This window comes from Alosa sapidissima, chromosome 1 (genome assembly GCF_018492685.1).
Source record: "Alosa sapidissima isolate fAloSap1 chromosome 1, fAloSap1.pri, whole genome shotgun sequence".
NCBI lineage: Eukaryota > Metazoa > Chordata > Actinopteri > Clupeiformes > Clupeidae > Alosa > Alosa sapidissima.
In genome coordinates, this window is record NC_055957.1 from 22,896,722 (window position 1) to 22,910,173 (window position 13,452).

Consider the following 13,452-nt stretch of genomic DNA (forward strand, 5'->3'; position numbering starts at 1 on the left):
CTGTGTCTGCCCTATCCTCCTTTCGGGGGTCCAGTCCAGCGGGGGGGGGTACACGAAACCCACCAAGTTTCGTGTACCCCGGTCTTTCAGTGTCCCAGGAATCCTTGACGGAAATTTGGACATGCGAAAAAGAAAAAAAAAATCTGACTAAACCTATATGACCGCCGCTTCGCTGCGCGGCGGTCATAATAATGTGGGGCGATTGGATTAGTCTGATCTTTATTACCACACATAGAATCTCATGGTTGGAAACTGCTATCTTATTACTATTGACCTAAATTCAATTCAGGCAGCTACATCAGAATGATAAGAAACAAGCACAGTTGAATTTTTAATGAAAATACAAATGAAGTAATTTTTAGCCCAATGTTGATGAATCTGACTAATCATGAATGGAACATTCTAGCTTTACTGTCACACAGCCGCAGCTGCTGATTGATGTGAACTCTGGTGTGTGTGATTAATGAGGAATTAAACATGTAAACAGCAGCAGCCACACCCTGCAGAATGCAGAGCACCTCCGTGGGTGTTATCAGCACGCGTGGCTCACTGACCTTTCTCTACCATCTGCGGAGGCCGATAGGCATTGGGTTCGTCATGTGTGTGTGTGTCACTGTGTGGGTTTAAATATCACGCCACACATCAAGGTTATCAGGCCATTCTCACACACTCCCGCTTCCTATGCTCCCTGTGGACGCACTGCGCTGATGCTATCAATCTGCCACAGAGGACATGTGAACAATGGAGATAGATCAGACTGCTGGTTGAGAGAAGATGGAAGGAATTAATCACTACACACACTTGCTCTCTCTCACACACACACTCCATAGTATTTAACAAACAAGCAGTCTTAGAATAGAAACATGGACGCCAGCAGCCCACTTACACTCTCACAACACAAGTCAAGCATGAAAAGGTATGAGAATTTATACATAATATGTATTCTGTAGGGAGGGCATTCCACTGTCTCTTGGCCACACATGAGAAAGAGAAACTCCCAAATTGGGTTTTACCAAGGGCGTAGGTTTGGTCTGAGCTTTGGAGGGGACACTACCCACTAACACTCTCGTTTCAACTTTTAACAGGTACACAGTGAGTGGAGACTAACCAATGTTATCACAAACAATTATTTATTAAACACAAAAGTTTAGGAATGGATATATATCATAGATATTGGTAGGCCCATGCGGCCTATAGTGGCTAATAACAAAGTAGTGGCTAATATAGCAAAGTGGTGCCTAGCACCTTTACTCTCCTACAGATAATACTATTCGTTTAATAATGCTATTCTTTTGAAAAACTGAAACTAAACTGACCGTTTTCACATATGGGTTTACCTGGAAATTTACTCCATACTATGATACAGCATTAATACACTCCTAACCATTGCGTTGAAAACCAATGAAACAAATAGTCAGCACTGTAATTAGGCTAAACGAGTGGCCACTCTCAACACTACTTTGCTATATCTTACATTTAGCGTTTCACCTTGAAATTAAAATACAAAAGCCGGCTGTATCAAACCAAATAAAACAATATGAAATAAAACGTTGCAGGCCTGTTAGTATGGAACGGTGGTCCGTTGTAGGCTACTCACAGTCTCTTAAAGGTACGATTTGTAGGATTGTTACCGAATGTTCTGTAGGCCAAAATCAAAACACTGGTGAACTACCAGAAGCGAGCCTCTTCTGGGTTGCCAGATGTAATGAAGACTTAACTAGTTGACCTGCAGCTGCTTTAACGTTTCTCCCAACCATGTCCCAGCTACACATTACGGAAACAGTGAAAACAAAAAATACCTCTCTAACCAACGTAACATATTTAGCTGAAGTTAGCGATGCAGATGAAGTTTAGCCTAGGCTGTTGTGGAGAAATATGGCCAGCTCTGCGTCAGACTTGATATTCTTCGTTTGACCAAGACGTCACCATCTCAGGAAGCTCCTCCGATGTTCACTTAATTTGTTTCTTGTTTTAATTTTGGAAATTAAAATTTGCCTGCCTCTCGTGGGCGTTCATGACTACTGACAGCTGTTGACAGTTGGCCTTTGCTAATTTGGCAACCCAAATAGGACGACGCGCTAGCCCATTATTAATACGCTATTCTAGAATTAATCGTTCAAAACATAAATTCCAAGAAATTCCGCCCCGTAACTCATTTTTTTTCATGGATTTTACGGGTTAGAGTAATGTTGTCAAATAAGCCATTACTTCATTCATTTCCTAACTCTCTGACAACATATGGTGATCATTTTTGGAATGGTTACAGTTTATTTTCCATTATATATTCCATTTTCCATGATCACTAGCAGGAGGCTAGATTACTCTTCCTCGCTGTGAGGGCTAAACTTTTCCATACAAGTAAACAATCAAAAAGAATAAACAAGAACGTACCCGTAATGCCTTCTGCTAAGCATTAAAGCACTAGAAATAACATGGCGTTTTGAAAGATCGTACCTGTCAAACTCTGTAGGTGACAAAGTAGAAAAAGCTGCTGGGCAGATTGGCCTACACACTTCTGCCATCTAGTTTCCACTGGATTTTTTGATTTTCGGTGTCGTTTAAGTAGTATAGTCTATAGTATACTACTTAAACGGCACCGACAATAAAAAAAAATCCAGTGGAAACTAGATGGCAGAAGTGTGTAGGCCAATCTGCCCACCAGCTTTTTCAACTTCGCTACCTACAGATGTTTTACCGGTATGATATTTCGAAACACCATGTTATTTCCCATAGACAATCCACGCCTGGAAGTTGGATGGATACGAAAGTTACGGAGGCGGGACTTATTCTGGAGAGGTCAATTAACTACTATCGTATGGTATTTCCATACTTCTATTTTACCTCTATTTTTACTATCTCTATTTTTAAAGCATAAATTAAGCGCACAACATGAAATGTAAATAAATGGGCACTATTTTTAACTTAACTATTTTAGAATTAATTTTTATTTTTAACATTGCACTTTTTGAATGCTTTTATCTCACTAATCTAAATTTATAGAAAAAGATGAACTTTAGTAACACCCGGGTTACATATACACGGCAATGCATTACACCTTTGTGTTCGGTAATGTCTGCAGTTTATTCTGATATATGGTTTGTCATGTGTTGCGTGAAGAGTGTGTAGGATATTCCACCGAGACGAATGGATGTGGAGATGGGCGTAGAGAATAATTATTAAATCTCTTGAAGCTATTTTTCTCACAAACTGTTTATCACAGCAAACACTGGCTAGCTAGCAACGTTTAAAAGCTGAGAAAAGGCTCTTTCATGTGACACATGTGTGATGAGTAGCCTACTTCTCGAGGAGTTCAACAGAGAAGAATAGGTGAATTTGGACGTACTTCATGCTTGTAGTGAAGTAAAGTGGAAGCGCTGCATGCTGCGGCTCACTGGTAGTTATTATAGGTAACTTCAAATCAGCGCAATTTACCCTTATAGGCACACTACAAGATCTGTACGAGATGATCCGCAGCACTGAAGTGACAAATGATTTAACTCTTTGTGTAGCGCATGTGAGCGCTTTTTTCCCCATTTCAACCTGAATATTGGTCAATTGGTCAATGAGCAATTAGTTGTTCTGCTACTACCTTTTCAATAACCTTAGACACAGCTGGGAGAATACTGATGGGTCGGTAGTTTGAGACCACTTGAGTATCCCCAGATTTGTGCACCGGGGTGATAATAGCAGGTTTAAGAACGCTGGGGAAAACATTCTCATTAAAAGATTTATTTATGATCATGGCTAGAGGTATCATAATTGATGTTTTGCATTGTTTTAAAAAAGCTGTATCCCAACCAAATACGTCTTTAACTTTGCTATTTGTTAAGAGTGAAATTACCTTTTCCACTTTCTCTGAGTTTTTTGGGGAAAACTTGAAAGCGGAGACATCACAGGTTGATAGTTGTGGGAGTTGAGTTTTTGGAAAGTTTGAACTCAGCTCTCGTACTGAATTTATGAAATATTCGTTAAAACATTTGCCAACAATCTGCGCGTCATCCTGGATATGGCCATCTATCCATAGTTTTAACTGTCTATTTACAGATTTTTCCTTTCCAAGTATCTTATCAATGCTCCACCAGAGCTTTTTAGAGTTTCCCTTTGCCTCGCTGATAATATTGAGGAAAAAGTTTGCTCTAGCTTTTCTAATTTGTTGTGTGACTATTTCTTAACCAGATACTCTCACCAGGATCCTTTCTACACCATAAACACAGGCCTAATAACCATCCCATCTGCCTGCATTGTGAGCTGAGACATATTGGGTTGTGCGCTTGTGGGCATTTTTTATTCATAGATATTGCCTTACAAGTACAAGAGACTACTATGACCCCCCCTCTCTCTAACACACACATACATACAAGCACTCATACTTACACACACGAACACACACAAACTATCATACTTGCACATACACACACACACACACAAACACTCATACTTACACATACACACACACAGACCCTTCAAGCTCCACATCTCTATTCATTTAGATGGGAATTGAAGGCTCTTTTAATCCACCATCACCTCTCCCCGAGTGCAGGCGGGTATGAAGGCATTGTCTCTGTGTCTTCACACTGGGAATGAAAAACATGGCAAGTGAGATTGCTGCCGTCATGCTCCACTCCCTCTGCAGTCTGCCTGTAGTCATCCATCCCCCACCACAGAGTGTGTCTCCATACACACAGTATTGAGATGCCCAGGTCAGGAGTTATATGCCATAAAAACATGTACAGTATGTAGTACATGTTTATGTTGTTTTTGTTTATGCAGGTTTGTGTTGCCGTAAGTGGGTTGTGTCTGTGGGTAGCCATCCCAGGACTGGCACAGTGAGACCGATATTTATTCCTGAGCATCATTATCATCATCCATTCCATTGCCCATTGGCTCTCCACAGGGGGCATCATGTCCGCTCCCTCATCATCAGATGAGTCTGCCATCCTCCAAACCTACGGCAACCTTCATGGACCAATCTAGTTTTATTCAGTCCCATTTTCATGATCTTTAGCAACCCTGCCTGGGTTAGATATTTGAAATGCACCTCAGTAAAGGGTTAGTGATGCCATTTCAGGGTTGTGTGAACACAAAGGCAGAAAATAAAGCTTATTCAGGTGAAGGTAAAAGATTTTCTTCAGAGGAGAGAAAAGGAACCATTTAGGTCAAGCAGCAAACAAACATGATTTAAACACACCAACTCTGATTACATAATGGCAGCATATAAGACATGCAGCCAGTGAACGCCTCAACTCAAGGGGTGCGTTGTGTCTGTCTTCTCAGTGGCCTGACCCTCGGTGTCTACAGAGCTACAGGCACTTGTCTGTATTTAGACACCTGCTGTATTTACACACACAAGAGTGCCTGATACACACACATACAGACACACACACCCACTGAAAGGACAATTCCGGCGATTTTTCTGTTTTCGAAGTCACTGAGTACTGTGGATAGGGGAAAAAACGATTTTTAAATTATTTTTTTTTACCGACAGTACTTGGTGCATGACCTCAAGAAACGGAGATCTACATAAAAATGGCCTGAATTCTCCTTCTTTCTTCAATACAAGTGACGTGTGCAAGCCGACTTGGTGTTTAATTGAAGACTTATATAAAGTTCTGCTTATACCGAGAAAATGCCTAAAAAACTATTTGTTTAAAGATACATTCCAGCCATTGATTAAGCAGTCAGCCAGGACTGGGTTCCCTCCGTTATCATGTACAATGGACTGTTTGATTTGTTATTTTGAAGCATGGCACTAGTCTGAACCAGAAATACTCAACCACTGTGTTTATTTCACTCATGAGTGTGTTGTAAATAAAAAAAACCTAATGGACAAGTGAAATGGGTAAATGGTTAAAAAGTTGACTTCTGTCAGGGGGTCTTCACACACACACACACACACACACGGGTTTCTGTTGTCTGGTAATTGCAAGACATTGGCCGGAAAAAAATTGAAATGTCCGGAAAAAAAATTAAATCTCTCCGGTCAAATTGTCAGATTAAAATTGGCTAATAATTCCGTCCCCCTAACACAATCTGAATTTGGGAATAAGCCTAAAATGTAGGCCTATACTAAAGCAAGAACGACCTTTGGCTATGTTTTAAAGGAACACACTCTACCGTTTGAAAGTTATTAAACAACACGCATATGCTGCATTACAAATAGGAAGCGCACGCTTAAAAAGTCTGTTAAACAACGAATGAATGAGTGAGATGGTTCAAACATGGCCAGGCCCAGACAGACTAGCCTTAAAAGCTTTTTTTACCATCATCCAGAGACGGATGATGGTAAATTGGTAACGCCTGAAGCCTGTCTGTCGGAATCTGTGACGTTGGAAGTGGAGGTGCGGGGTGTGCGGCCGCACCCAGACACTTGTCATTTTCCGTGTAGACAGACCCATGGCTATACTGGCCATGCAACTGTGTTCTGTTCCCAGAGCATGCTCTGTCTATAATCTGCAGGGTTAGGGCCTCCTCGAGATTGCTGGCCGTGGATAATTTGTGGCACAATCGAATGGAATGGTTAAATTAAACCGCGGACCGAAAGAAAAAGAAATAAACATTTTCCAGAATAGGAAATATTTCTTAATTTAGTGTAATCAAATAAAGAGGCATAGCAAGAAGGGATATGCCACGGCTGTTGCCATACACAGATGTATCCCCCTTCTTCTTGTAGATGGTGACAATGTTACAGTCTTTCCACTCTTGAGGGATGGTCTCACTTTGTCAAATGTTGCATATCAACTTGTGGAACTGTCTTGTCAATAAGTATCCTCCCTGTTTTAAGAGTTCAGCAGGAAGTCTATCCGGGCCAGAGCTTTTGTTGTTTTTTAGGCTTCTCACTTCTGAGAGGACCTCTGAAAAGCTTAGAAGTGCGACGAGAATGGTGGCTGGTGGAAAGTGTGGTAGTGCTTCTAGAACAGAGTGGTTGTGTTTACTTTATTGAGAAGCAGAGATGGCAAAAGTACTTACTTGCCGTGCTCAAGTAGAAGTACAAATACCAAGGTGTGCTCATGCGGTTACCCAAAATGCATACTGACAATAAAAGTATGCATTTCTGTGGTTTCTTGTAGACTATTTGGATTTGTAGGCCATGTCAGGTTCTGATAATGACTACATGAAATGGAATAATTATACAAAAGTCTCTATTTTTGCATTTTCTTTGTTGGCTTCATGGGTGTGTATAAGATAACTAATATTGGATAAAACAACATGAATATTTAATTCCTATGGGTTCCTGTGAATATTTCAAGACCAGGAATGTAGTGGTAAAATAAGAGGTGGGTAAACAATTCTGTGATCACAGTAAGGTGGACTGTGCCATGCCGTTTTAGAAGAGGCATTCAGAACATGTTTGATGATGGTGGAGGTTATTGTCCAATGTTTATATAATACAAGTGCCATGCATTAAGTGGTTCATAGAAGAGTGTTGATGAGTGTACATATTGTTATTGTGGATAATACAGTATGATTTTTAAATGTTAACATTTGTAATTGGTGAATAAACTCTTTTGAGAGGTGGATAAACTCTAATAAGAGGTAGATAAACTATTTCTGAAATTTCAGGTGGGTAAACTGCGTTTAGCCTACTTGCGTTTAGCCTCCACTACATCCCTGTTCAAGCTGCATCTACTTATTGCTAACAATATAGGCTACACTGCAGCTAGAAGTTAGGGAAGCACCAAAGATGGATGATAGAGCCTAAAGATAGGATGCTTCGGAGCCTACTACTACGTGCTAACGTTACTGCCATCAAGCTGCAATTAGCCACGAATGAATGCCGCCCAAATCTGTCGAGTCATCGAGTCATCTTGTAGTGGTGCGTCAAGTGCAACGTATATTCCCATCCACTATTGATGACGTGAAAAATAATAATGGTAGCCTAACTCCACTGAAATTATTTAAAACTAAAGTAACGAGCCAGTTTTGTAAAATGTAAGGAGTAGAAAGTACCGATATTCGTGTTAAAATGTAAGGAGTAAAAGTAAAAAGTCGCCTCAAAAATAAATAGTAAAGTAAAGTAAAAATATCTGAAAAACCTACTTGAGTACAGTAACGAAGTATTTGTACTTCGTTACTTCCCATCTCTGTTGAGAAGGGAACTGAAGTGCTCTGCCCAGCGCTGAAGGATTTGTTGTTTGTCTTTGAAAAGTATCAGACCGACTATACAGGGGTGAGGTTACGTTGTTGTGGACCGCACACTGATTTCAGTGTGTTATAGAAGGCATGAGTGTTATTGGTGTCTGCGTAGCATTGGATTTCTGCTGCTTTCCTGGGTGAGTGAGGGTTGGAAAGAAGAGCAGACTGAGCTTTCCGTTTGGTCTCTAGCAGCTCTTTCATGTCTTCAGAGTTGTCGTCAAACCAATCCTGTTGACTCCGTTGTGAGAATGCACACACACACACCTTTGTTCTTCTTTCTCCATCTCCCTCCAATCCAAGCAAAACACTAGACTGACCACTGGAATGACCTACAGTAGACACACTTCCATTTCAATGATGCAGACAGAGAGAGTGCTGTTCTCCTATTCTCAATGTGGGCAGTGGGACTGGGGAAACGCTGCCATCACTAGGCACGTGTAGGAATAACAGGCCAACTAGGTAGGGGGAAAGTGATTGGCAACTAATCACCAGACACTGATGAATTAGGTAATTGATAGATTAGTAAATTGGCATGTCTATTTATACATCGGGGCCTTTACGTGCGGACTGTTTGCTTCCGGTAGTAAGGAGCAGAGAATCCAAACGCTGGTGCTGCAGTGTGTCGGGTCCTAGGTTTGCGAGGCGACAATATATTATAAATCAAGAGCCTGAACCGAGTCAGTATTCCGTCTGGGGACGAGGTGTAGGTGGCGATCACGGCGGGGACCTTTGAGGTGGATTGTGGACACTGATACAGACCCTTGAGTTGCAGCTCCAGTGTGTAGCCACTGTTTTTCTCCGAGTTCATGAGTGATTCCTGTATACTGTTTAGCAACGGTGCGTGTGTGCGTATTTATATGGGATTGTGCGGGGGGATGTGGGTAATTTATTGGGCAACGTGCAATTGGTCAGTTACCAGCTATTGACTGGGGTTTCCTTGCATTGGCATATAACATTCCAAGCTCTATTCATATCGCTAGTTTCCTATTTAGGCTATCTATTTATACTAACTCTTCTCCAGGTTTGTGGTTGGAGTAGGTCAGATAGGCTACTGGTATTCTGTTGCTGATAGGCTTTAGTAACTTGGTCCATTGTGATTTGCAGTGTAAATTGCCTCTGGTGTGATATTGGTGTTTGACCTATTTGATGAATTATTTTTATTTCTTTAATTTCTTTCTGGTTTGGTTTGATTTGATACCGGTCTGCTGTGCATGACCAATGTTATTTCACCTGTTAGTATTGATTACTATTTGGCCTGTATTCCTCTCCTCCCATTCACTGGGGAGTGTGGACGGTATTTAGGATTGCCTTTGCCTGTTTAGTCCAACAATTGCCCATTCGCTACCACACGCCTGTATGGGCGCAAATGATGTTTTAAGCTTTTGTCGAAGAATATAATAAATGAAATTTTGTATTATCATCACCTGTGCCTCCTGATACCCTGTCTTGAACATTAGCCTACAGCTGGGGGGCTGAGTGGGTAGCTCCAGGGGTTCCTCTCTAGATATAAGGGGGTGGCGTAGTCACTAAGTATCATAAGTCAGTAAGGCCACATCAAGTTTCCCACAAGCAGTTCACAGTTCTTTATCCACTCCGATTATTTGACAAGCACTCTATCTCTCACTCTCTGTATCATTCTTATTGCGTACTTATATGACTAGTATCTATCTTTACTATTACAGTTTTCTCAATTGTTTACACACAAATACTGGTACTTGAGACACAATGACCACAACATGTAACTTGTGCACCAACCCCCTGAACCAATTCTGCTGAACTACATACACAATTCCTGCTTTACACTCAAATTGCAGTTCTAAAACACACTTTTTTCCAAACACTATACACAATTCTTTGCATTTGGCACAATTTTCATGAAGAAAATATCTTATTTTCACAAGGAACACACTGCCATTCAAATTCTAAAGTTAATTGCCCTACTATGCACACTGACTCATCACATGGGCAAACACCTGTCACACAGTTTTACAATTAGCAATCAGAGCTTTAGCATAATGCTTGTAATGTGGATGCTGTGCCCAGATCAAAACAGAAGAGAGGATGCAGCATAGTTTTTTTTTGTAGCTGTATACAGTAAATTCATCTGTTGTTTTGTATGTAGACCACTGTACAGTATGTGCAACTTTGTGTTGGTTGGGATGTACACTGTGTACATTATTTTTGTGAGGAAAAGTACAATATATTTGTTACCGTGCATTTGTGTGTTCCGAGTATAAAAACAATATTCTCAAATATTTTACAACACACTTATGTGTCTGTAGTAAGTGTAACACTGAATAAAAAAAGGCCTAAGTCATTATGATGAGAGAAGATAATGAGAAGTGTTTTCCATTCTTCATAGTGTTTTACATTGAGCATGTCAGCGTTCAACTGGTTCTTATAAATGTCTATTCATATGATGGTTTGTGTGTGTCATTTGAAAACAAAATACCATTTTGAGAAGGAATAACATTGTGTTGAATGTAAAGTTTCATTTTGCAGGAGAATTGAGGGGTTTTGCCCATTGTGTGTGTATTTTTTGATTTGTGTGTAGAGTTCTGAGAGTATGAGGCATGCTTTCAGAAAATGTGTGTAAACAAGGCCATCCTTAAAAATTCCTATTATTATACTTATATTCCTATTATTATACTTATCATTAATAGAATAATTACAACTCCTCTCCTCTGAAACCCTCCCTCTCTATGTTCCAGCTTCTCTCCTCCTGGCCCAACAGCAAGCCAGCCTTATACATATGCACACACACATACATCCTCACATACTCACTACCCCTCACCCCCCATCCCCACCCCCATCCCAACACCACCTCATTCACACTCTCAGAGCTACCATCCGCACCCCCCCCCCCCCATCCCCCCTTCTTTTCATTCCGGTCATCAATTTCATCCCTGATAATCATATCTGTAATCATCCTGGACGCAAATCATCCTTAGCCTTTCTGTTATTAATGTTATGTTGTGTTATGTTTGTGGAAGACCAAGTCAATGTGATGTCTTGTTAAGTTACAGTATGTGTTTATGTAATGTACATCTGTTTGTCGTATGTAGTATTCATGTGCATGTCGTAGTGTTGCATTTTCTGTAATGTCAATGATGTTTGCAAATAAAAAATAAATAAATAAATAAATATTTTCGTTTGCCGTAACCAGACTGACCCTGTCAATTTAGAACCGACACAAATATTTTTTCCCCCCCCTTTTAGTCCGACCGACTTGCCGGTTGTAAACTTGCGTTAATACAGACCGATTGTTTGTGCTTCAACCTGTTGGAAGGCTATTTATTTATTTAACGAAACGTAATAGAACAACGTTGTTTTTTGGAACTTCCTTAGAAACATAGCAGAGACTGTATAATACACTGTATAGCATTGAGTATTGTATAGTCAAATTTCAATATAACGTGGCCAAGAGTTATTGTAGCCTTCTTTCTGGGTACATGTAGATGAGCCCTATGACCCCAAAGTCTGCCATGACCGGGCCTCAGGTCAAAGAAGTTTGAGAAAGGCTGGTCTATATAACCTGCATCAGAATGAGGTTTGCAATGGTGCGCCTGAAGGCACGGGTTGAAGACCCAGTCAGTTACGTCAAGATATGCACATTTGTGTAAATTCATTCCTACGTAAACACCATGACCAAAATTGTACTTTTTTTTTACTTTGAATCTTGAAAAAAACATTTCATGAATTTATTTTAATATTTTTAAGGATGGCCCAATCGAGAAAAACTGTATTATATACTAAGTATTATTTAATTATTATTATTCTCTCTCTCTCTCTTTGTAATAATAGCCTTTCTCTAATAACTTGGATTGTTCTGAAGTTTGACAATAAACAATGGGTTACATTTTTAATTCTGTATTTTGTAAAAAGAACATCTGTCACTGTTTACTTTTTCATTATACATTTACTAAATGTGATAAATCTCCAAGGCCACAATTGATGGGAGGAATTGTACATTAGAGAGTGACACCAATCTTTGAAGTCAGAAAGAGGAACGTTTAAAGTCTGATGATGTTTTCCTACTGTATATGATGGAATAATTGTTCCCTGATGGACACATTTTTTTTGAGACAATTATATTCCAAATGGCAAAAGCCTGCTGAACTGCTGTTTAGAGCAGAGTGGAATCTGAAAATTAGACATGCAGTCACTCTGCCACTGCAAAGCTTTTTTGTCAATCTCATCCTAGAGGATGAATAGAAAGAAAATAAATGAAAAATGCATACATTACTTTACTTGAAGGTATCTACATAAGAGTGACATGACACTGTCATGAACATGTCATAAACATTATAAACAAGTCATAAACGTTTATGACATAATGCTTGTCATTAAGTGTCATAACAAGTTAGGGTTATGACAGTGTCATATCACTCTTATGTAGATACCTTCAAGTAAAGTGTAGATACCTTCAAGTAAACCCATTTCTTCATGTTGCCTGGTAATCTGGCCAAATGCCCACTCATTGATTTGCATCTATTTCCTCTCTGGTACTGACACACATAATTTTGGCACCTTGATATAATGGAAATGACATTTGGTAATGAGAGCGAGAGACAGAGAATGAGAGAGGGGGAGAGATAGAGAATGAGATTAGTATGAGAATTTAATTCTCCATTTTCCGTCAATTAAACATGAATAATTAAGGAGCCGGTCAGACCCAGTGGAGACCTGCAGCTAATTATTGTCCTGCCGGTTTCCATGGTGATGTGACATGACAGAAAGTACTCAAATTATCAGCAGGTCTTCAGTGTTAACTATGTTGTACCCTTAGATTAACATGACAGAACAACAACAGGACGAAGATGAAAAATAGAGGATATCACTCTCCCTTTCTCTCTCTAGTGGAGGGAAATCAGCATGTGGCACAAACACAGATAATCCTCTTCTGTACTGCAGCTCTCCTCAAGAGTGTTGACACACCGTATGACAGTTGATGTGGCCTTAGTGTAGCCCACGGGCAGATCTCAGGCGTGACTTGGGCTGTGAAGTAGCCACGAATCTTGTCGAGTTTAAAGTTGGGCTGCTCTTTCTCATGAGGTGAGCGGAAAGCAGTTCAAACTCAACACAGACACAAACAGACTCAGCAGCGCAGCAGTGATGTTGGCATTGTGAACACAAACATGCAACCAGGGACATACTGAGACCAAAACACAGCCCTGGGCTTTCTCCCAAATAGGCCTACTACCCTTATCAAAATTAACCATGGATTAACCATGTTTTTTTGAGTAACCATGATAACCATGCTTTATCACTATAGTTGATAAAAAAGCATCATGCCCTGCGTGAGGATTGAACTCAGTG